The sequence below is a fragment of the Leptosomus discolor genome, chromosome 1 (genome assembly GCF_034619465.1).
Source record: "Leptosomus discolor isolate bLepDis1 chromosome 1, bLepDis1.hap2, whole genome shotgun sequence".
Lineage (NCBI taxonomy): Eukaryota > Metazoa > Chordata > Aves > Leptosomiformes > Leptosomidae > Leptosomus > Leptosomus discolor.
This window is the reverse complement of record NC_141391.1, coordinates 140,804,821-140,827,119: the sequence shown is the minus strand read 5'-3', so window position 1 is coordinate 140,827,119 and position 22,299 is coordinate 140,804,821. Positions and strand designations below refer to the sequence as shown.

The window sequence follows — 22,299 nt, the reverse complement described above, 5'->3', positions numbered from 1 at the left end:
AGTCTGGCATGGAGCCAAACATTGTGTGTGCGTGTTATAACGGAGGATCTGCTATTAAGAAGGTGGTTGGTTCTGCATGTCAGAGGGTGGAGCCTTTTCCAGGAGCAGAAGTCTTATAATGAGGGACTTTCTAAAGAAGGAACAGAGAATCACGATCTTGTTTCATTCCTTTCCCCACAAGGAGATATTACACAAACTCCCCATATGGCTCATCACTACACAGACAAATCCTACTCTTTCAATGCTTCTTCCAGCTCTTGAAGTCAAAAACAAGCTAAAGCAGTCCCATAGCTCACTTCAGCCTTTAAATAAACTGAGGCTCTCCAGAGGGATGGGAATCAAAAACTTACTTGTCCTTTCAAGGTCCAGAGAATCTCTCTCCCCCTGCCTCCCCACCCTTTCTCTCTCTCTCTGTCTCTCATTTTACAGGTTTAAATCAGTCCTGGTGTCAGTTATGATGCCCCAATCAAATTCTTCTTCAAAAATTACACAATTTAAAAAACACACCCAGGGTCCAACCCTCACTCTGAACCACTAGTTTTTTCAATCTGAGAGATCATCATCCTGGATTATTACCAAACTGGTCCTCTGTGAATAAGATGAGCCATACTGCACATTCCTGGCCCTCATGTTTTGCCTGTGTGTAGATTTGAGCCAGGGAAGGTATTCAACAAATAGTCAAAATCCTGCACTAACCTTGATAAACAGAGGACTGCTTTTGAGAACCTAAAGGAGAGTAGACTAAGTTCCATAATTAGATTATCTGATGAGAACATTTCAATGAATTAATGGAGTTATTTCAGTTATTCCTGGAACAGTTTTAAGATCAGCTGTTGTTATGACATGCCTTACCACTGCTGTGCTACCGTAACTCTGGAACTATAGTGGAAACTGGAGTGCAGGGTCTACAAATGCATCATTCTTCACCAGAGATGAGAAAGAAACTCACAGCCTTCCTTCAAGTTCAGCGGATACTATGTCTCTAATCTTAAAATACCGTTACATTGGCCATGTCTCCAATCTTAAGATGCCTTTACACACTACACATGATTTTTTGGAGGACACCACGAGTAACATCACTTTCAAATATTTCTGAACCAGGTCACTAGTAGTGAATGTAAATGAATGAAATTTTCAAAGAACCTAAAAACTTCATATAATTTAATTTAAATCCAGAATATTGACAAAACTCACATATTCAAATATTGTAACTCAAACTAATCACAGAAACAATTTAAAAATATGAGACTTTTAAAAAGCAATAAATTATAAGGTCTTTTTTCCCCCGCTCTAATAATTCATTCTATAGGAGTGGTGCTGTCAAACTTGCAGAAATAATAACTAAAAATGCAATTATTTATACAAATTAAAGTGGAGAATTTATAGAATCACATGATTCCAACAGCTATGGCTTTAAAAATAAAGTATTATGTGACAGACAATATCCCTGCAAGAGTTGGCAGTGCTTCATTTATATGCTGTATACTCAAACTGCAAAATTAAACTAAATTTTCCAGCAGTATTTTACTTTATGCTGCTGTTCAAAACTTGTAGTTCAGTCCTTACTCATTCTTGGTGAGTCACAAGCTTTTCAAGCTTTCAGATTTCACCCTTCTAACATTTGCATACCAAAATGGATCAGGACTTCAATTACTGTAAGCAGTGACAGGGCACAAATGTTTCTCTGAATCATCAGTAACCACATGCATATTTGAAGGATTATGCACAAGGGTTAAGGACCAGGTATGGTTTATAAATGTGAATATTCAGGTGAATTAAGTAAACTGAAGCCAATTTTGCACCGCCTAAGGATCAATACTCATATGCTGCTCATGGTTTTAGAGACTATGAATGGCAATGTCAGCTTATGACATCTCAGCAAGGCCACCATGTCCTGGATTCACATAGAGGGGATCTTGTCTAAGTCCTAAGTGCTTTTGTGACTCTGGGCCCAAGTTTTCTTACAGTGCTTAATACATAGAATTGCATTATGTTATTACTAATAATTGTACTGTTATGAAATACTAATATTATGTGATTAAAACAAAACCCTCAGTTTGAATCACTTGCTACAAGACACCCATACAGCATTGCAATGTTTGTCTTACCAGCCACTCAGAGGAACACAGAGGTATGTTTACTTGTGGGTTTTTTGTTTGTTTGTTTGTCTGAACAAAACTGCAACAAAAAAAGAAAATATGGGCAGTAATGACCTTTTGTTTACAGAGATATAATATTGCCAGATTTTATGCTTTACAGGGTTTTGCTAACTGCAGCAAAGCTCAGAAAGAATACAAAACCGTTTTTAAAACTCCTCTCCATAAAAACAACAACAAAGCCCCTAGCTAACATCCATGACAGGGAACTTCGAACCACCAGGTAAGAAAGTATTTGGTTTGTTCTTTTATTTTTCAACTATCAGAAATACTAACTCCTACAGCCCATTGCTAGCATATGTATACACGCACGTAATAAGTACCCTTGACTGCATCCGTGTAGGTCTTTCTGTCTTAATGATTGGCCTTTAATTAAATATCTTAAGTCACTGGGCTGTCTCACAATATACTTTGCATATAAATGCAAATCACATACGAAATACAAGCACTGTCTTTCAGAAAGCTGCACAAGTCACTGTACAGTCTCCTGGTTTTTTGGTGTTTTTCTTGTTTTACAAGAGCAGTTAATTATGACTGCTTACAGTGCACTCGTAACGATCTTCAAGCTCTCCTTTTTCTCCTCACTATATCCATTTCAAAGGCTCTAGACTAAATTAATCCAATATGCTTAAATTATCTGAGTATACTGATGACTTTTAGCACTCAGTGTTGTTCTTTCAGAGGACTAGACCTGCAGGAGTCTATTTCTGGGTGTCATTACTTGCAGCCACTGCAGACAACAGCTGGGACTGAAGTGCTCCAACATCAAATAAGATTTGGGGATCTGGAATACAATCAATCAGATTACACCTCTCACAATGGCATATTTGAAAAGGTATCTGAATGCTGGAATCACAGTGAAGAAGTGAATGCCTTAGTATATCTGGTTTAATAATATTTTGGGTTCTACATTTTCCCTCTCATCCTTGTATGCATCAAAAATAACATCAGCTCCTGAACTATAAAATCAGGGAAAGTCCCTGTGCTTCTTTTGTTGTGGACCCTCCAAACACTGTTCTAAAGGGAACAGATTCAATGCTCAATAGTCAGTCTCAGTGCATAAGACCCAGGTTTTATCAGAAATGCTGAATCAGTTAATAAATAGCACATGGTGCTTTTGGTTTGGGTGACAGGTTCTCAACACTTTTTACAAAAAGCTGGATAAATATACATAAATTAAAGCAGACTGGATATTTTAGATAGTCCAGTCTTTGCTGTGGATTGGATCTGTGGATCTATCTCTTATAAAATGAGATTGCTCGTATGGCTTCCAACTGTGGTCCTAATTCTGAAAACTTGGCAGGGAAGGCCAGGCATCAGGAGGAGCATCTCACATGACTAAATATGTCAAATGAGGACATAAAGTAGAATTGGAAAATAATAAGCTCAGCGAGACCAACGTAGAGGTGTGTCTATCTTTGAGGCCTTATCCATTTAATAGGAGATTTGGCTATATGGTTATCTTTCAAAGCACAGAGCCATGGCTTTGCTCAAGGGAGCTATGTTTTAACAGATATTCCAGAGAATCCTGATATAGCCTTGTGTCATGCCTGTGCACACTGAAGTGCTTTTTTCATTTGATTGCCTCCTTCTTTCACTAAGGCCATCTTGGCCTGTATCAACAATCTGAGCATGATGAGGTGTTGTTTTTAGCTTTTTTTTCATCTTTTAACAAACCATTCAGATTCTAACTTTCTAAATTTTGTATTACCTAATGGGTACTTTATCTTGTTCTTAAAGTTGAGTACTAGGAGAAAAACTACAGATCCCACTTTGTGAATATCTGAATAAAAAAGGTTCCTCCATGTTAAAAAAAAAAAGGTTAAGGTGTAAGACAAATTTAAAAGAAGCAGATCAAGAAAAACTTGCAGACCATTTCTATTCCAAATGTAAGTTTTGTGAGGAGGAAAGAGAAACAATGTATTAATAGTATACAACAGTAAGCCATCTACAGTATCTGCTTTTCACTTTTCCAACTCTTGTTCCATGCCCTTCTCCTCCCTATTCTTCCTAGGGAACCTTGAATCCCTCTCCCTTCCTCCAAGTCCCACAACTTTAACTCTAAAGTTCTCCGTATTTCCTAACTGATGGGTTTTTTCTTTCTGAATTAGAAAAACAATTAAAGGGAAGGTTCTGTTGTAACCAGTTCCTTTCTCTATATGATAGCCAAACAGAAATGAAGCAGATTACAGAGAAGCAAGTCCTGACATTCTGCACCCTGAGTAGTGTTCTGATCCTACCATTGTAAAAGGTTACTGTTAGAACCAGAAGAGCTTCAGAGGTCAATAAGGTACTGAAATAGCTTCATATCATGACCAAAGGCAAGGAATACCTTTTATACAAGGAATTACTAGATTTATGATTCTTTGGTTTTACGTGGAGCTGACACAGGAGATTATGATAGAGGTCTGCTAAATCTTGAGTAGCTTGGAGAAAGCAAGTGGAGATTCATTGTTTATGTCTCATCCAGGAAGAACAATAGGCCATCAAATGAAACCCATGAAAGCCAGGGTCAAAATGGAAGAGCCTTTTGAAAGGACACTGTTGGTGCAGGAAGCTCATACAGGGTCAGGAGAAAACTAGACACGTTCACAGTAAAGAATGCCACTGAGGGTGTCTAGATACACGGAAACTATGTTTGGCTCAGGAAACCTGAGACAAAATAGTCAATGGCTGGGGAGTCCTTGACAGCTCTTCTATTTGTCCCTACACATTCGCTTCTGGATGCTAATGCAGACAGGATGCTGACCTGGATGGGCATCCAGTCTGACTCAGTGCAACCATTATTATGTTCTTATAATAGTAATCAAATTTTTTAACTTGATTTTGTGGATGATATGTAATTGAGAACAACTCAACTTGATTTGTAGAAAGTAGGATAGCTTTGAAGTTATAATGTTTAAGAACATCATTTTTTTCTAAATGTAAACCTGATTTTGAATCAGTGAGAGCTACTAAGTATGGGACTTCATGGTCCCAATTACTCTGAATCATTTACTAAGGATTAAAATGTGAGTATTTAAAGGATATATGAGGAGGAGGAGGAGTTCCATCCTTGCTCATGATGAAAAAGAGAAATCAAAATTATTTTAGGAGTCAATGGAATAACAGCTGCAATTTTCAGAAAGGTGTATTTCTGATTACAGTCAATCAGAAAAAAAAAAAATCAACGAATAATTTTTTTTTTTTTAAGGAAGAGCTTTGTTTTCTAACTAATTTAATTCCTTTTGAAAAATCTTTCCCTTTACTCAGATGCTGAGTTATCTATATTTTATCTCACTGGTTACTGTTTTCAGCCTAATCTCAGTGAGCAGAACTGAAAAACAAACAAAAAACAACCAGCAAAAGAGTCTGGAGGAGAGTGAACCATTCTCCAAGTGTGTGTTACCTAACTGAGAGTGTGAAAGTAACTGTAAGCTGGCAAAAGTTTTGAAGCCATTCCTGCATCTTCTGCAAGCTGACTGAGGTCACTCTTTTATCTCCTACTAGATGGGTATTTCTTCTATTTCTGATAGAAACTGAAGTCAAAAACATAGTGGGCTGTCCATACAGTCTTTGAGCAGAAATAAACTGAATGTCCTTTCAGTAGTGTACGGCTAGCAGGTGTCAAATCTCTTCCTCATCTAAATTGGGGTTAAGTGACATAGTGGAGGTGGGGGGGACTGTTCAAACTACACAGTAAATGCTAACATTTCCTGCACAAGTTCTACCATTTAATACTCCATTTTTTCCTCATTTTTTTCCTGGTGAGTGCAAGCAACATTCAACTTTGATCAAATGCCAACAAGATTGCCAAGAAGCCAACAGCCCCCACTGCTTCTGCACACGAAATTTAAACAAATTAAATCAAGCTTAGTGAAGACTGAAATGTTTGACTTGTGCTGAATTGTAAGGTTGTAATCAATTAAAGCACTGGCTATGTCTTATATCCTGCCATAGGACCCTGCGCTGCTTCTGGTGAAGTTGGAATTTCATCAATAACTGCAATCGGAGAGAAACCTTCACCAGCTACATCTGCTTTTTTTCTCCCACAGAGTGATACATGCGATCGTTCAAAGGCCATTAGACAGGGCTCTGCTGTTCTGCACCAGGGTGGCTAAAATTATAACACTTCAGAGTCACTTTTTACTCCATTAAAAAGCTAATAAATATGTTTGCATTTGATTTGGACTACTACTAAAATGTATAGTGAGTTATACATGAAACAGCAAATGTATTTTATCCCTACAGTGTTGGCTAGTAGTTAAATACTCTCAATGTCCTGTGTTTTTATATAATGGAATTATTAACAGGCATGCTAAGAAGTGACAAGTTAGCATCATCTGCTGTGCTCATCTCACATAGCCATACACAACACATTGATTTTCTCTTGACACACTTCTGAAAGAAACATCATATATACCTGTGAGGTAAAACGACTTTGAGAAAGTGAAGGAAGAGAAATTCAAGGAAAAGTGTTAAAAAGTCTGCATTACAATTCTTGTAACATCTCTATTGGAAACAAAAGACTTGTTACACATGTAACTTTTCCAGTTAGCCATGGAAATTTAAATTTACATATTAAAGCTCCTAAACAAGACAAAATGCTCTGACAGACATAAAATAATGAAATCAAGGAGATAAATACACACACACATATATATATGAGAACATACATATGTAGGTATATATATATTTATGTAGGCGTATATATATGTATGTGTGGGTATATATACATATATGCATGTATATGCTAAAATGAACCATTTGACTGATACGTACTAGGATAGGGATTGCTTTTTTATACTTTTAGTACTTTTTATTCTTTTATATTACAAGCAAATTGTACAATGGAGCCTGACATGTTAAGTATTATTTCAGTAATTAGGTAATATAACTACACCAGCTTCTCGATAAATGTCTCCCCACATTGTCTTCGGCTGATTTTCTGATATTAATTTCTTATTCAAGCACCTTAAATATTATTCATATGAAAAGATAATGAAAGAAACAAAAAACTTGGTCTTCAAATACAGAGATTTTTTTTCCTAGTTTAATCTTCTAGAAATAAAAAGTTTGGATCTGTGGAGTAAACCTGTGAGACTCATGAAAGAAATGTTTCATATTTCTATAGTATCTTTCCTCCCCAGAGGATCACAAAAAACCAGAGGATGGACAAACTTGACTTTTCTCTTTGTTAAACTACCACTATTCTAAAGGGCCCAACTTATGTGTTATTTCTGACTCAGATTTTATACAGGGTTTTGAAAATGGGCTGCGTATTTGTATTTTAAGAACATTCCAATCCAGAAAAACAACAGGCATAAAAATAGGCAATGCAATATGTCATTCTACTTCTCAATCTTCCTTTGGATACTACCGACAGTGTAAACGTAACAGAAGTGATTGATTTTAAAGAATGACAGGGTCTATCTCTGTCCTTTTAAATCTCTCCTTGGCCATACATCCATATAAACCTAGTGAGGAGGGGCAGGGGAAAGCGGCCTCCAAACATCAAACATCACACCAAGAAAAATGCATAGTCCGTATACGACAGCATTACAAAAGAAGACGCAGTGCCATAATGGCAGTGACACACAAAACAAGCCTGCTAGTGCTCCTCCACTCTTTCCCTTTCCCCTTCAGTATTCATCCATTATTTTAAGCCTAACCCCATGAAAAAGCAGAAGCTTGTTTCATAGCCCACACTGAACCTTTCCTGAGCCACGAATCCAACGATATAACCAGTTTCAAACAGCATTCACAGAGAGACATTTGTAGCTGGAGCTATGCACACAGCCAACTCCTTGCTAAGTGGTACTAAACATTCTGTTCTCCTCCAAGTCTGTATTTTTAGAAAGAACAGCACGTTTTATGGGAAATGTGTAGTAAGTTGAAAATCATCTTCAGACTTTTAGTTAAAATGTACCAAGAAAAAAAAAAAAATCTTACCACACTAAATATAGTTAAAGATTACTTTTACAGTTTTAGTTCTACTGAAAGAACCTCCACTGTTTTTCCTTCAATGGAATGAATTGATTGGGCATTTTCTCCAGGGAGACCTAGAGTAGCAATGGCTGTTTCTTCCATTCTTTTCAAGCACTACATAGAAATGCCATCCAGGAACTTTCCTAAAGCTTTATGAGAAAAAAAATCACACCGCTGTGCTAGAGGTACAAAAAGAGAAGTTGGTAATCAATACATTGATTAACAGGTTTCTTGTGGATATTTTTTTTTTTTTTAAGCGTAGACTCAAATCTATTCCTTCCACTCTGGAGACCAACAAGTTTTTCTTTGTGCGTTATTCACGTTTATTCAAAGACCTTGTTTCAGAAACATGTGCATCTAGTCAAACACAGTCTTTTTTGCAAATCATGCAATATAAATACTTCACTCTTCTGCCTTATTTAGACAAAAAGTAATGTAACTTCTAATTTTCTCTTCTCATGCAGAATATCATTCTGCTCCACTCTCCAGGATGCAGATTGTACTCATACTATTTTAGATTTTACCATACAACCTCCCACTGGAGAAGCATGCACTAAAACTGAAAATTGCTTCACATTTTAAGTGTGCTGTGTCCCTGTAATGATACTATCAGAGATTATTTTAACACACTCATTTTATACCTTTTAGCATCTCTTTGACACCAAGCAATCCAAAAAATACATGAGTTAGGGACAATACTAAATCAGTGGCAACTGATGCAAATCGAAGAATGAAAAAAAATATGCCTGCTGACTCTGGATCAAGATTCATTCATGCAAGCAAAGCAACGGTAGATTGATTATTTTTTGGCCTCTTGGCACATTTACAGTTAAATTGCTTCATTTGAAATTGAATCAATATTTCTAATTATGTCAATTACAGTATTTAAAATATAATGATCTACAGTGGAAGTGCAACAAGGATATAACCTCGTAAAGAATTCTGAATATATTCCAGTATAGTTTTCAGATCAAGATATATTCTTTATGCAAATAAAGAAATAGAAAGAAACACAGAAAATTTTTGGTCCCAGGGACCTTAGGCAGTCATCTCTGCACTCCTGCTCTGAGGCAGGCTCAAATGCACTCAAGTATATCTAGACATTCCCCCACTGATGTTTGTTTAACCTAGGCACTGAAAGATTGATTCTACAGTTGCATTTAAATGACTTATGCTTTTTAATGCTCGTTAAAATGATTCTGCCACCTTTGTCACCTCAACTTCTGAACTGATATTCCTAGTTTCCCCATGTTATAGAAAAGACAGTTTTTTGAAGTGATCTTGTGCAGGAGCCTTTTTTAATGGCTGTAACTTCAGAAGGCCTTGATTTCTAGACGCTAAAATACACAGAAGCATTTGCTGTGCATGACGGTGCAGGAGACTGCCTATGTAGAGCTCTGGTGCACATCATGAGATTGCTGTGTCATGGAGTGCCTTGGTGTATGCAGAGCCTGCCCTGTGCTGACAACATTTTTTCATGCATCTTCAGGCTGCAGAAAAGAAATGGCTGATACTTGTTGATGGCTCCACCTCAAGTGGTTTCACTTAAGGTGATGGAGTGGCCAAGGCCTGAGAAAATCAGCCTTAGCCAGGCAGTACCTGCAGGGGATTGACTGAAGGGGTTGGTTCCAGGGTTGTCTAGAGCCTTCCCAGAGAAAAAGAAAGGCAGTGTAAAAGATAGAGCTTGGCATACTAGCCTGAGAAACGCATGTAGCATGAGCATATTAAGGAGCAAAGTCATGCTGCCAAAACCAGAGAAACTGTAGGTGCAGATGAAGAAAAAAAAACCATCAGAGAACAAGCCATACACAGGCATGGGGATCCCTGATTTGCTAAGTAACATCCACGAGCAGAAAAAGAACTGAACCAGGGAAAAACATTGTAAGTATTCATTATTTTGCTAAAACCTGTATATTTCTAGTGCTAGTAAAAAGGTGAATGCTTTTGTGATCCTTACAAAAATCAATGTTTACTGCTTTATACAATGACAAATTCCCTAAGAGAAAAATCGTAAACAAGGTGTTCAATACCCACAACTCTCCTGGAGACATGGATAGGAAATATATGCACTCAGCACTGAAGAAAATTAAGACATTCTTGTCTAATGGTAATGGCATTTACCAATCAGCTGGGAAAAAAAAAAAAGGGTATTCATCTATATCTGCTAAAAACTTTCCTCTGCCCAGCCCAGTGCTTTTCAATGCTGCAGCATTTTGAGCACTGTTTACAAGGATGGACTGAGCATGTAAATGCACCTCCATAATTCCAGAGCTGGGAGATTCTGTTTCCCTTACAGTTGTGGAAGAGAGCAGTTACACGCTGTATTTAGTGGCACACCCTACACCCTACTCACTAATGCCTCGTACTCTGTGTCCACATGGCTAGAATTCAAAATGAAGATCGATCCAAGGGACTGATCCCTCAGATAGCCTGATGGTGAAACACTTGGCTTGACATAATTATTTTCCCACCATATAGATTAATCTGAGCACTTAAATTCTGCCTGCGAGTTCCTAACTAACATTACTTGACTGCAGCATTTCTAATTAGAAGTATTACCATTTCTAATCTTCTGAAGCTCTGCCTGCTGTGTCTGCATCCGAGTCATCACATTACAAGGTCCTCTATTGTCTTGCTGCATTCTTCTCAGGCCTTCAAATGTTAATAAACTAGAATAATGAAAAAGGAGGATAACAGTAGGTCTGAGTAGGATGATAGTACATTTTAATTTTAAATTTGGGGCTTTCTAGTAATGGGGGACAACTGAAAGCTAATGTGGGCTTAACATAGGCAGACATCAGAAAATACTGAGATTTCCTGATCACGCCAAAAAGAACCTGAGCTGAAGTAAGCAGAGGAGGAAATAAAAGCGGAGATCACTGACAAATTTGGATTAAACATAGGCACTAGAGCGCCACAAAAATAAGTATGACATATGCCAGAAGAAAGAAGTCAAGGTGCAAAGATAATTCACCCAGGCATAACCAGCCAGAGCTTCCTGCGGTAAATAACATCTCTGGAAGAAGTGGTATCACATGGGCCAGAGCCAGAAGGCCTCAGACAAGCAGCAGCCGGGACAGCTATGGCCATTCAGTCAGGGCTTCAGACTCCTTGTCCTTGAGCTCCCTGCTCTTTGCCAGACTTTGAAGTGATCTGCGTACCACGCAGGAGACACACATACCACCTTTTAGGTACTCCCAAACCCAACAGACAATGAAGCGATGCGGAACAGAACGCATAATGTAATTTTAGAAATTGTGACGATAAAGCCTTATGGTATCAATCCAACTATGAAAATGCAGTAAGGGAAAGGCAATATGATTCTGGTACAAATCAATACACTATAACTGCAGGGGGAATATTAATGTTATTACACAGTTAATCCATGGCTGAATTTATCTTAATGGATTGTTAATGTTCTTCCTAAAACAAACAGACCAGGTCATTTTGCTCCTTTTTACCTTGGCAAGTTCCTTTCATTACATCTCAACATTCCTTCGAAATAAACCACGCCATGACTAGTTTTTAAATCTATAAAGCTAAAAACCTCTATGGTGTGGAAAAGAAGCAGCAGAAAATCATAGTTCACGTGAGTAAAGTACAGCCTGCCAAGAGAAAAAAGAGTTTAATTTGTCGATGCTGGGTTGTGGATTTGGAGTGCCAAAATTATTAAGGTCAGAACACTGCACTGAGTAGCAGGTGTAACAGTTTCTCAGCATACATCCATGAACCTGACTGTACACAGCACTGATCAAAGTCAGCTTTGACAGGACATGTAACAATGAGATCGCCCTTCAAAGAGGAAAAGAAGAGATCTTGTGGAAAGAAACTGGCCAAATCCTTTATCATCAACAAGAGAGAAATGCCTGATCCCTTTGATAACAGGCCTGCTTTAACATGGAAGGAACTATCAGCTCATGTGGTGACTCTGCATTGCAGTGGGCTGGTAGGAACAATGCTGCCACTTCCACCCTCCACCTGTAGCACTGGAGGTGAACCAATCACCTCTGGGGACAGAGAACACTGGATCAAAACATACCTTTTCCACTTTCCTGACCCTGCCTCAGTCCCTGCTGAAACGATTGCTAATACTGGAACTGCACATTCAATCACTGAAGCAGCTTTATACATGTCAAGCCTGGGGCCTCATCCCTAGCCTAACCATGGATCCTAGCGAGTGGCTGGTTTTGTGAACCGCTCATCTTGTAATCAACAATCCAAGATAGAAAGCTCAGTCCAGAAGACTATAAAACTGATCTCTGGTGATATCAGGAGGAGGAAAAACTGGGGAAAAATATCAGAGTCTGTGTAATTTCATTTGTTCTTATACATCCTGTAATATGTAATTACTGAATGATACACAGGAGGGATAAGGTAAGGTTGTTTTGGCTTGGTTTAATTGCACATCTCTATAACTAAGTAAAGCTTTAGGTATTCTTTGAGTTGACCTTGGATTTCCCGATTTTACTGGGTTTGTTTTCTAAGAGCAACATCCTGTAGTGATTTTTACTTTAAGATTACTTGCACATGCTTTCAAGGTTTAAACCACTTTACTATTCCCATCTGTAAAGGAATAACAGAGGGAGAAAATTTACACTTCAAAAATCTTGATAAAAAATAGTGAATATGTTCAAATCCCATCTTTCTTATTTTCTAAGCAATAATAATAATAAAATCTACTGGTGTCCCTTCTGTCCCATATCTCATTTCTTTCCTCTGCCTGTGAGATCTAACATTATCACAGACATATAATATAACATATTCCAGCTCATGCAAACAAAAGCAGGACAAAGAAGGCAAAGAAAAAAGTAAACAGCAGTTTTGAATCATTCTTCACAAATAACACTAACAAATCATCTTCCAAATGAGCTTGATTTTCACCGGCACTTTGATTGCCTATTATGCCAGGTGGATTTTTGTTTGTTGCCTACCAATTGTTATTTCGGAGTCACATGGATGCCACTATTCAACATTTACACTGTATTGTCTTCCCCTGATACATTCCTCTTCCTCCCTTTCTTTCCCACTTCATATCACTCTTTGTTCTGCCTATGCTGAGGGCCCAAGCATACAGAAACCCAGTGGGACATGACTGGAGGCAATAAGGACGGCAGTAAAGCAGCAGGGCTCTGTGTAGTAAAGTCTGTTGCAAAGTCTATTGCTTACCCAGGTGCTACTTAGATTGGTTCAGAAAATTCCTCTCTCTCATCCTAAAGAAACCTCTCCGAAGGCTGAACCACCTGGCTCACAGACAGCTCCTGAAACCTACACGTGGCAGCTTTGGACTGAATTCTCAGGGACTTTGCTGTGTTAATGAAAAGAGGCTTGAAGTGCAATGTAACACTCCTTTATAAGGGTTTAAGTCCTCTTTAAGCACAGACAGAGGGGCGTAAAGGAGCCCTTTGTATAACAAACATTTTTTTCTAAGTGCCCAGTTTAACTAACAATGCTTGTAATACCCCTACATGGTCTTAAAACCTTAATGCAAAGCAACAGAGCTTTTCCAATTTGTGCACTGCTAAAATTTTTCCATGCATGTGTTAAGATCAGGACAATAAATTTAAGCATGGCAATAATATGATTGGCTTTCTCAGACCTTCTGAGCCTTTTGTTACCTCTCCCAGGCCCCCCAGGTCATGCTGAAAACCATTGATCTAGTTATAACCTTTTCCACGGGGAAGCAGAAGCACTGGTCACAATAAAGCACCAGTAATAAACCGAGTCCTGATGAAGCCAATTTCTTCCCAGGATCCGAAAGAATTTCTCGAACACTGATGAACTGTATCACATCTCATCCTTTACAAAATACCCAGATATTACTATGATTATTACTTCTGTAAAGCAGACAGAGAATTAGGTTTAGGACTATCAAAGGAGACAATCCATAGGATGAGGTGTATCTCCTAGACACTCCTAAATACGTCCTGAACAGCTACCGAGATAAGCAGACCTAAAGACACCTGGCACTGTGTAGCCATACGTTTATTTTCCAACCTAGTAGAAAGAGCTGGTGACAGGGGCAGGAACTGAGCCAAGACTCTGCTGAGAAGTTAATTTAGAAGAAATACACTATAGAAGAAATACACTATATTTGGAAAACCCATATCCAGTGAAAGACATTACTGAACTCAGGACACTTTGCAAGACTGTTTCACTCATCCACTCTGGTTTGGGAATTACAAAACTCTTTAAATATGTGGTGGGGTAAATTCTGCCGATACATCTTAACTAAAGCAAAGGTTCAGAAGAAATTAACTTAAATTCACTCTAACCTCTTCTCTGGCTATTTTACAGTTATTTACATTTTGTCCAGAAAGGATCTTTGAGCATCTGTGCTTTCCCTGCCTTAAAATGTTAAGACTAATGAGTGAAAGCTGATTTTTCTACTGTTATGTCAAGTCAGAGCTGACTTTGGACTCTAGTTGGAAATACAAGTGTGTGAATTACAACAGTCTCATTCTCATTCACATGCATAACAACACAGCTCCTATTAACATCACTGGAAACACAAATGAGCTTGGAAAAGAAGTGTGTTTTCTTCAGCCAGTATAAGGTCATGTAAATCTATTGCCTTTAACAGTTATAAGCAAAACAACACCAGTGGAGGATCTTTTACTTTAGATGTTCAAAATTACGGCTGGAATAATACTTGCACTGCCATTTTACAAAAGTAAAACTTCTTACATAATTTTAAAGATGTTTTTCCTACTTGCTCCTTGCTGCCTAAAAAGTGTAGCTACATTGCCCTGAATGCCTTTCAGAGCCTCCATGGCTACACTCACTTCTTCATGTTCGTAATGAAAGATATAGCAGAACATACAGCCTTCTTTGTCTCCCATCATCAGATTTTCAAAACTTACACACTTTAATTTCTGCTAGTTAAATTGGAATATCTAATAAAAACTGCGTTAGCAACCATAAAACCAGCATGCAGTGGGAGGGGGAGGAGAGAAGGCTAGCTTGTTGGCAGCTGGCACTTTTATTATGAGGCATTTAAAAAGCCTGACAACTAATGCACTTTACTAAGACACTGTGAACTACATGCCTTCAGAAGAAATTATAATAGCTAATGAGGTTTGGGTTTGCTTGTACATTATATTCCCTGCTTTTCAGGGAGATGGATGCAACATTCTAGATACCTTCTCTGTGCAATATGAACTCAGATGGTAGCTGACAGGGATAGATTTGGAAGTAAGATTTATCTCAAAGTATGTTTCCATGTTTACTCACTCAGCATCGTTTTTCATATCCACCTTTAACCATTATTCCTCCATGGCAGTAGAAGTCAGGTTCTTAATTATGTGAAATTTTTCATTGTAATGAAAGGAAACATAAAGATCCTTGTGAACATACTCACATTTATAACTTATTTACAATGTGTTTTCAGAGTTCCAATAATTCATGGTGCTAAAGGTGGAAGACTCCACACACTAGCTGCAGTATTAATGCTTTGAAAAATTATTAGCCAAACTAGGAATTTTATTAGTCAGCTTTTCATGTGAGATTTCACTATACCAATGCTTACTTCATGTTCTGACAATTTTTCTAACTAGCCTAAGATATTATTGTATTAGACGATGATTTACTCATTCTATTAAGCCCTGACACTAAATACATTTTATGCTAAATTAGTTCTTTCTTAAAAATAAAGACTTTCTTCTTGCTAGGGAAAAAAGAAAAAAGAACCCTGTTCCAATTAAGACACAAAAGTAAACCTCTGCAAGATCTGAAAGATAATAAACTTATTAATTGTTCACCCTTTTCATGAAAGAAATACTTTACCTTCATGGAAAAAAAATTGTGATGACAAGCCGCTTTTGAAGGCAAACTCATAACAGGATCTATGTATCTGTAGGGCCAAAAAGCATAATGTTGCAGCAAAGTCTCGGTACCTCTTTTGGTTTTTTGTTTCTAATATAAAAAGGAGCAACACTTAACTGTTAGTTGCACTGTCAGGAAGGCCATAGGAAATTAAAGTCATGTTCTTGACTCTTGTGGTCTCCAGTGAGTGGCATTTGGAGAGAACTCTTAGCTCAATTAGTCAAGATTCTTACCTCTAGGCAAGCCCATCAGGACCATATTGCAACGGCCTCAAGGCTGCACTGCAAAGACTGTGGAGTTTTGTCCATAGTAAGCCTCGTTCAAGTACCACAATAAACTAAGAGCCTAACATACTGAAAGTGGGGTAGAGCTCAGCTATAGTATCAATGACAGGTATGATTTTGTACACATTCTCAAAGGACAAGGGCTTTAACAAATACGGATCTAACAAAAACACTATTTCAGATCACTCAGCTCTTTTTTAAATTAAAAATTCCTGACTGCTATTGAGAACTTCCAACGGTCTGAATGACTGCACTCATAAATGTTGATCATCCCCTTGGAGCCAGGTCTAGTTGTGATAAAACTAAATACGTGCCCCCTCATGAAATGGGTAAAGATCACAGTTACTTGTAAATTGTTTTCCTAAGCAATAGAAATAAGTGATTACTTCTATTGCACTAATTATATCATTTTCATGAGCAAAGTATTACTGGCTTCTACTTCAGGCCACTGGCATGTAGATTCACATTTTTTCTTATCAAAGAAAACACAGATTGATACCTCTCTCAATCTAGAAACAACAGAGAGAATGCCATGAAATGTCTGGCAAGTTATTCATCTTCCTATCATATTCAGGTTTGGAAAGGAGGCTTTCATAGTCCACTGTATAATTTCTACTTTTGAGTGATGGCTACCCAACAGTAGATGTCTGACCCTGCTCTTCCATGGTTGCTGATCTAAAACATTCCTGCCAGACTGCTTGTATAATGAGATTTTGTTTGAACACTGAATTTCTGAAGACCTAAGGACTCACTTCACCTTCACGACATTTTGGCATGAGCACCTCAAAAATCAAGCATAAGAAACACAAAATCCCTTGTACTTATTCGTTGCATCCTCAGACAGGACAGACACATCTGTAGCCATGACAAACTAAGGGTACAAGATCTGATTCATACAAAGTCAGACATACTATCAGAGAACAGGATCACATTATCACCATTTAAGGATATTTGGTGCTTTCCAGGGCACCTTGCTAGGTCCTCAACTTGAATAAATCAGTGCAGTTCTGTTGATACACCAATTTACACCTGCCAGTGCTCTGTTTACCGTCTTTTGACCAAGCATCTCATAGAAACGTCTCACCTAAAATTCTTGCCTCTGATTCTGGTTTATTCTCACAACCATGAAAGTTTTGTAATGCATTCTGATTGGATAAACTGATACTTTCAGTAATTTATGATGAATCTAAGGTCTGGTCTACACACACAGAAATTGCACCGATTTAACTAAATCGGTTCCTAAATCAATTTAGTTAAATTGGAGCAGCTCCCAAGCGAGGACACATAAATTGGTTTAAGAATGGGTAATATCATGTTAGCTTAATTCAGTTTTAAGAATGTCCGCACAAGGGGGTTGCAATGATTTTATTAAATTGATTTAGAAACCAATTTATTTCAACCAGTACTATTTGTGTGTAGGCCAGGCTACAGACACAAGTGCAAACTGCGAAATGCAACATTAATTGTCAGTATGATTGCTCCCAGGAACTAAAGAAGGAATCAGTTAGAGTAAAGTTTTAACTTAATTTGTTAATGAACACAGAATAAAGCTAACAAACAAGGTTTTGTTTATATGATACTTTTCCTCAAGGCAGCTGATATTCCATTAGTAATTAAAAGCCACACATTGTTACATTACAGCCATAGTGTGAAAAGGTTAAAATGTAAATATATTTCAACATCTTGGGGCTATTGTAATTATCGCTAATTTTTACTTATATTGCAACACAGATTAAAAAAACCCTTCACTTTCCATTTGTAACCTTTTTTTTTTTTCCCCTTAATTTTAGGTTTTGGATAAACTAATGCCTGAAGAATTTAACCCTTATTTATTTCAACAGACATGCTAAGAAATTAGTCTTTTGTTTTATACATAAAACCTACAGATTTGTTAATGGTGCAGTGATAAAAGACTGAGATGATTCGCCTTCCATCCTAATTGTCTACAACCAGCAAAAGGCATCTGAGTAGTGGTTGAAGATGTACATAAACTGAACAATATTCAAACGCTTTCAGTGCTATCTCCAAGGCAAAAGGCAGAACTTAGTTTCCTGACACGAGGGCAGCTCCCTTAGTAACAGTGACCTGAGTTTGAAGAGAGGTCAAACACCTTTTGATCTGGAGGATATCAGAAAATAGCCAGATTAGAAATTCCTTCTATTCTCTTTTGGTAGCAGGGATGTAATCATGATGTCATCTAAGAGAAAGAAGACATTTCTGTGAAACGCTGCCTCACGTTCCACAGGCCTTAAAATCATTTCACACTAGGCAACTGGAAGTGAGTGCAGAAAAACTAATTTTGTACCTCTTTCTCCATAATATACAGGAAGCCACTGAACAGTGATGATCACAGGCCATTGAAGTGTAAATGCCACTTGAATAACCTGGACAGATGGGTCTTTTCATGGAGAGATTAGACTATGGCTACATGTCCTGGGGAGAGAGGCAGACAAGACTTCTGTGCATGTATGGTAGCACATGCAATATCTTAACACCTCTTACGTTCACAGATATAAGCAGATCTTGTCCTTGCTCAGAATGCTTGCATCTCTTGCGGGTACTTTTTTTGATCACTGCATTTAGAAAATGCAAGGATTTCTTGACAAGCTCTAGGAAGGTCTTAGAGATGAATAGCTGTTCACATCAGTCATGATATTCCCCCTCTCCTTTCCACCAGTCTCTCCCCAGCCCCCTCACACACACCGTATCTTTCACAAGATTCCTTCCAGTGCAAGACAGGTCCCAGGGCCATTACCCTCCATCCTGCACACCTCCCAGCTCTAATCCTAGTAGCTGCAGACTTCGTCCCTGGCATGTGTCTCAAATGCTTGTCTCAGTGCCTTTCAAGGATCTGTTCAGAATCTGATTAATTACTTAATGTTTACAAAGCACTTTGAAGATGAAAGGAACTGCAATATCCATGGTAAGTGCCATGATTATTTACTCTTCTGTCTTCCCTCTCTTTGTCCTAGTAGAGAAAAATTGGTGACCACCTAGATTTTGATCTATGAATAAAAAATTGCATTTGGCCTGTGGAATTCAGCAGCACGTGACACACATGCTTTGTGTATTGTCAAACCAAGAAGGCTCACATTTAATTGCTGTCATCACATTCTCATGCGGTGGCTGAGACTGTTTCTAGATAGGCAAAATATTTCAGTGCCATGTATTTAACAACTAAATATCGCTGCTATTTTTAAAACTATTGTTTTCTCACTTAACTGAAGACAAGAATTGATTCCCAGCTCTTGTGAGGCTAGTCAAGGAGGACCCGTAGGGTTCCTACCAGCACACATAAGCAAGCCTTGGTCCAAGCAGCCTTCAAAGCAACTGGAACAATCTGAAAATCTTGGGGATGAGTCAGGGAGATACAACACAGATATGATATCACCAAGAGCATGGAAGACGCAAAATTATGTGAAAGACAAAGGAAGAACTTTCAAGCGGATCTTAAAAGAGCTCTCCGTTCTCTGTGAACACTTTGTCCCAGGATGGGCAGCTGAAAGTATTCAAAAGACTCCTACCCAAAGGCGCAGCATCCTCATCAAAAAAAAGACACTGTAGTTAGTTTATGCTACATTCTTGTTCCCAAGCAGACCAGCCTGCAATCCATACCTGAAACACCAAAGTCACAGAAACTTCTAGGTGATTGCCACGATGACTTTAACATATTTGAGAATTACACTAAGTTTCCATTTCTTTTCACAGCATTTAGTATACAGAATATGTAATTTGCTTCAAATAAAAAATATCCTTTCTCCAAATTTCAACCTTAATCCAAGGTTTTCCAAACATAGGATTAAAGAGAGATATTGTCCCTTGCAAAATGAACACTTTCCTTGAGGCAATAAATAAGAACTTCCTTAAACCAACTCAGCTTTGAGCTTCCTAGGTAGTCTGGCACAGCCACTGGCTCTCTTGGCTGTGATTGCAAATCTCTTGATAACTACTGAATTAGTGGAAAAATGTCAACTTTGATTTAAAAAAAAAAAAAGAAAACAATAACAAATGGATCCTAACTACACTGCAGACAAACACAGGTGCCAGCATTAGCAATAAGCGAAAGAAATAATGTTTTCATATTATAAGGTGCTGACTGCTACACAGCTTAACTGTAAGCATAAGATGTGATTAGCTGCAAACAGGTTGGACTGCTCTTGCTGAGTTCAATTATAAGAAAGAGCTGATGGGTACACAAAGAAGTTTGGTATGGTTGCACATGCAATGCACATTCAACTTGCCTGGTGCCAAAAGCCTTACCCATTTGAGGCATAAATCACATCCTTTACACCACACTTAGACCCAGGGGTGTGGAAACACACTACAGACAGTCCTTGACTGCCTCCAAGATATTTCACAATTAAAGTTCAGCAAGAGTTTCAGTCTGTAGTACTCCAGAATAACCTCTTCTGAATCAGATGGAAAGCCATGTTCCAAATGAATTTTTAAAGATACCAGCTAAAACTCCCTGCTGGAAGAGAGGTGATGTTTTGCACCATTAAATGCACTTGTCTTTTAAGAAGTTCCATTCAACATCAATCAAATTCAGAGTTCCGTCTGCATGAAGGCAAGGAGGATGCAGGCATTTAAAGGGCTTTTTTGTTAGATTATGACTGAAGTTCAGTTCCTTAACAACAAGCGCTTGTGGATTTGTTGTTTAGAGTTGCATCTGTCTTTGGTAATTGGGAGCAGAAGTCCATCTGCCAGAATCTGTTTGGTAAATCTCTTTGCAGGCTGCCATTTTGTGAGCAAGGATGTATACATCCCCCTGAGTGACCCCTCCTTAAAACCATTTGTATAACCTGCCAGCTGTTCCTTTCTCTGACTCTTCCTCCAATTATTCTTTAGAAGAGAGTGAAAAGAGGGAGAAAACCCCATACACACTTACATGTATACATAGGCATGCACAGCCGTGAGAAGGATGAGGGGGACAAGAAGGCATCCTCTTGATAATGCAGACTGGCATTGTTCTGGTGAAGAAATGGCCAGGCAGCAAATCATACCTGCCACTGCAGGGGGCAGTCTGCTGCAGCAGCAATGCATCCTGCAGTCTGGCTTTTTTCCCTTATGCTTCCCCTTCGCTTCATTCCTTCTACAGCTGCCCAGCTTGAAAATCCATCCTTTGGGTAAAAGGAGGATAAAATGCATGAAGGGAAGTAAAAGACGCAAATGTCAGTGAACAACCTTCCCAGAATGAACTGGTGCAAAATTCCACTCTTAATTACATTAATATTAAAGGACTCCCTGGAAGATGCTATAAGAACAATTCTTTCTGAACACTTCAGTAGATGAGCATGGCTTTCCTTTTCCCACTTCAGAGTACTCTTTATTAACTATTAAAATGTTTTAATTGTTTCTAATGTTTCTTCTAAGAGGAATTTCTAGTAGTGGAGGAAAAATGTTTGGTTGGGTTTTTCATGAGTAATTCTCAATGGAAATTCTCATAATCAGAAATCTGACCTTACATTTAAAGAGCTTCAAGGGGAAAAAAAAGCATAATTAATTAGTCACATTATTTTTCCTCCAGCATATTTTAAAAATTAGCAACTGGAGAATGAAGGAGATGTGGCCTGATGCTGCAGTCCTTTCACAGGATAGTTGTCACACTAATGCCTCTGGGAATGCACATAGGGACAGCAGGATCAGGCCCCTAAGCATAAGCCAGGCTAAGTAAGACCTGCAGATAGGCACAGATCAAGCCTCCTGCTGAAGCATCCTGAGTACTCTCATTCCCCATTAAAGCCAACAGGAACAAAAGAGACTGTACAGGCACTTTAGCGGGTACCTGATTTAAAATTATCAGTGTTTTATGGCACGTGGACTTACCTTAGCAACTGGCAGCCCTTCTAAGAACGCAAGGCGCTGATTCTCCATCCCCATACACACCAGTTCTACGCCTGTACAGTTCTATTGATATTAATTGTGTGTCATAGCAGCTTACTCCACCGTAACAGAGCTGAGAAGCAGGTCTTGAATATCTAATTCACAAGCAACTGTACTTCAAGTATCTCTTTATTTGCATTTCTACCCTGAGGCATCATTTATCATGAGAACTATTCAGTACACAGAAT

At 38.3% G+C, this 22,299-nt stretch overlaps 1 protein-coding gene across 2 annotated transcripts in view; it reads right to left on the bottom strand.

Moving 5' to 3' along the window:
* Positions 1-22,299, bottom strand: part of PHF21B (PHD finger protein 21B) — a 169,550-nt gene that overhangs the window by 88,307 nt on the left and 58,944 nt on the right. The window lies entirely within an intron of this gene.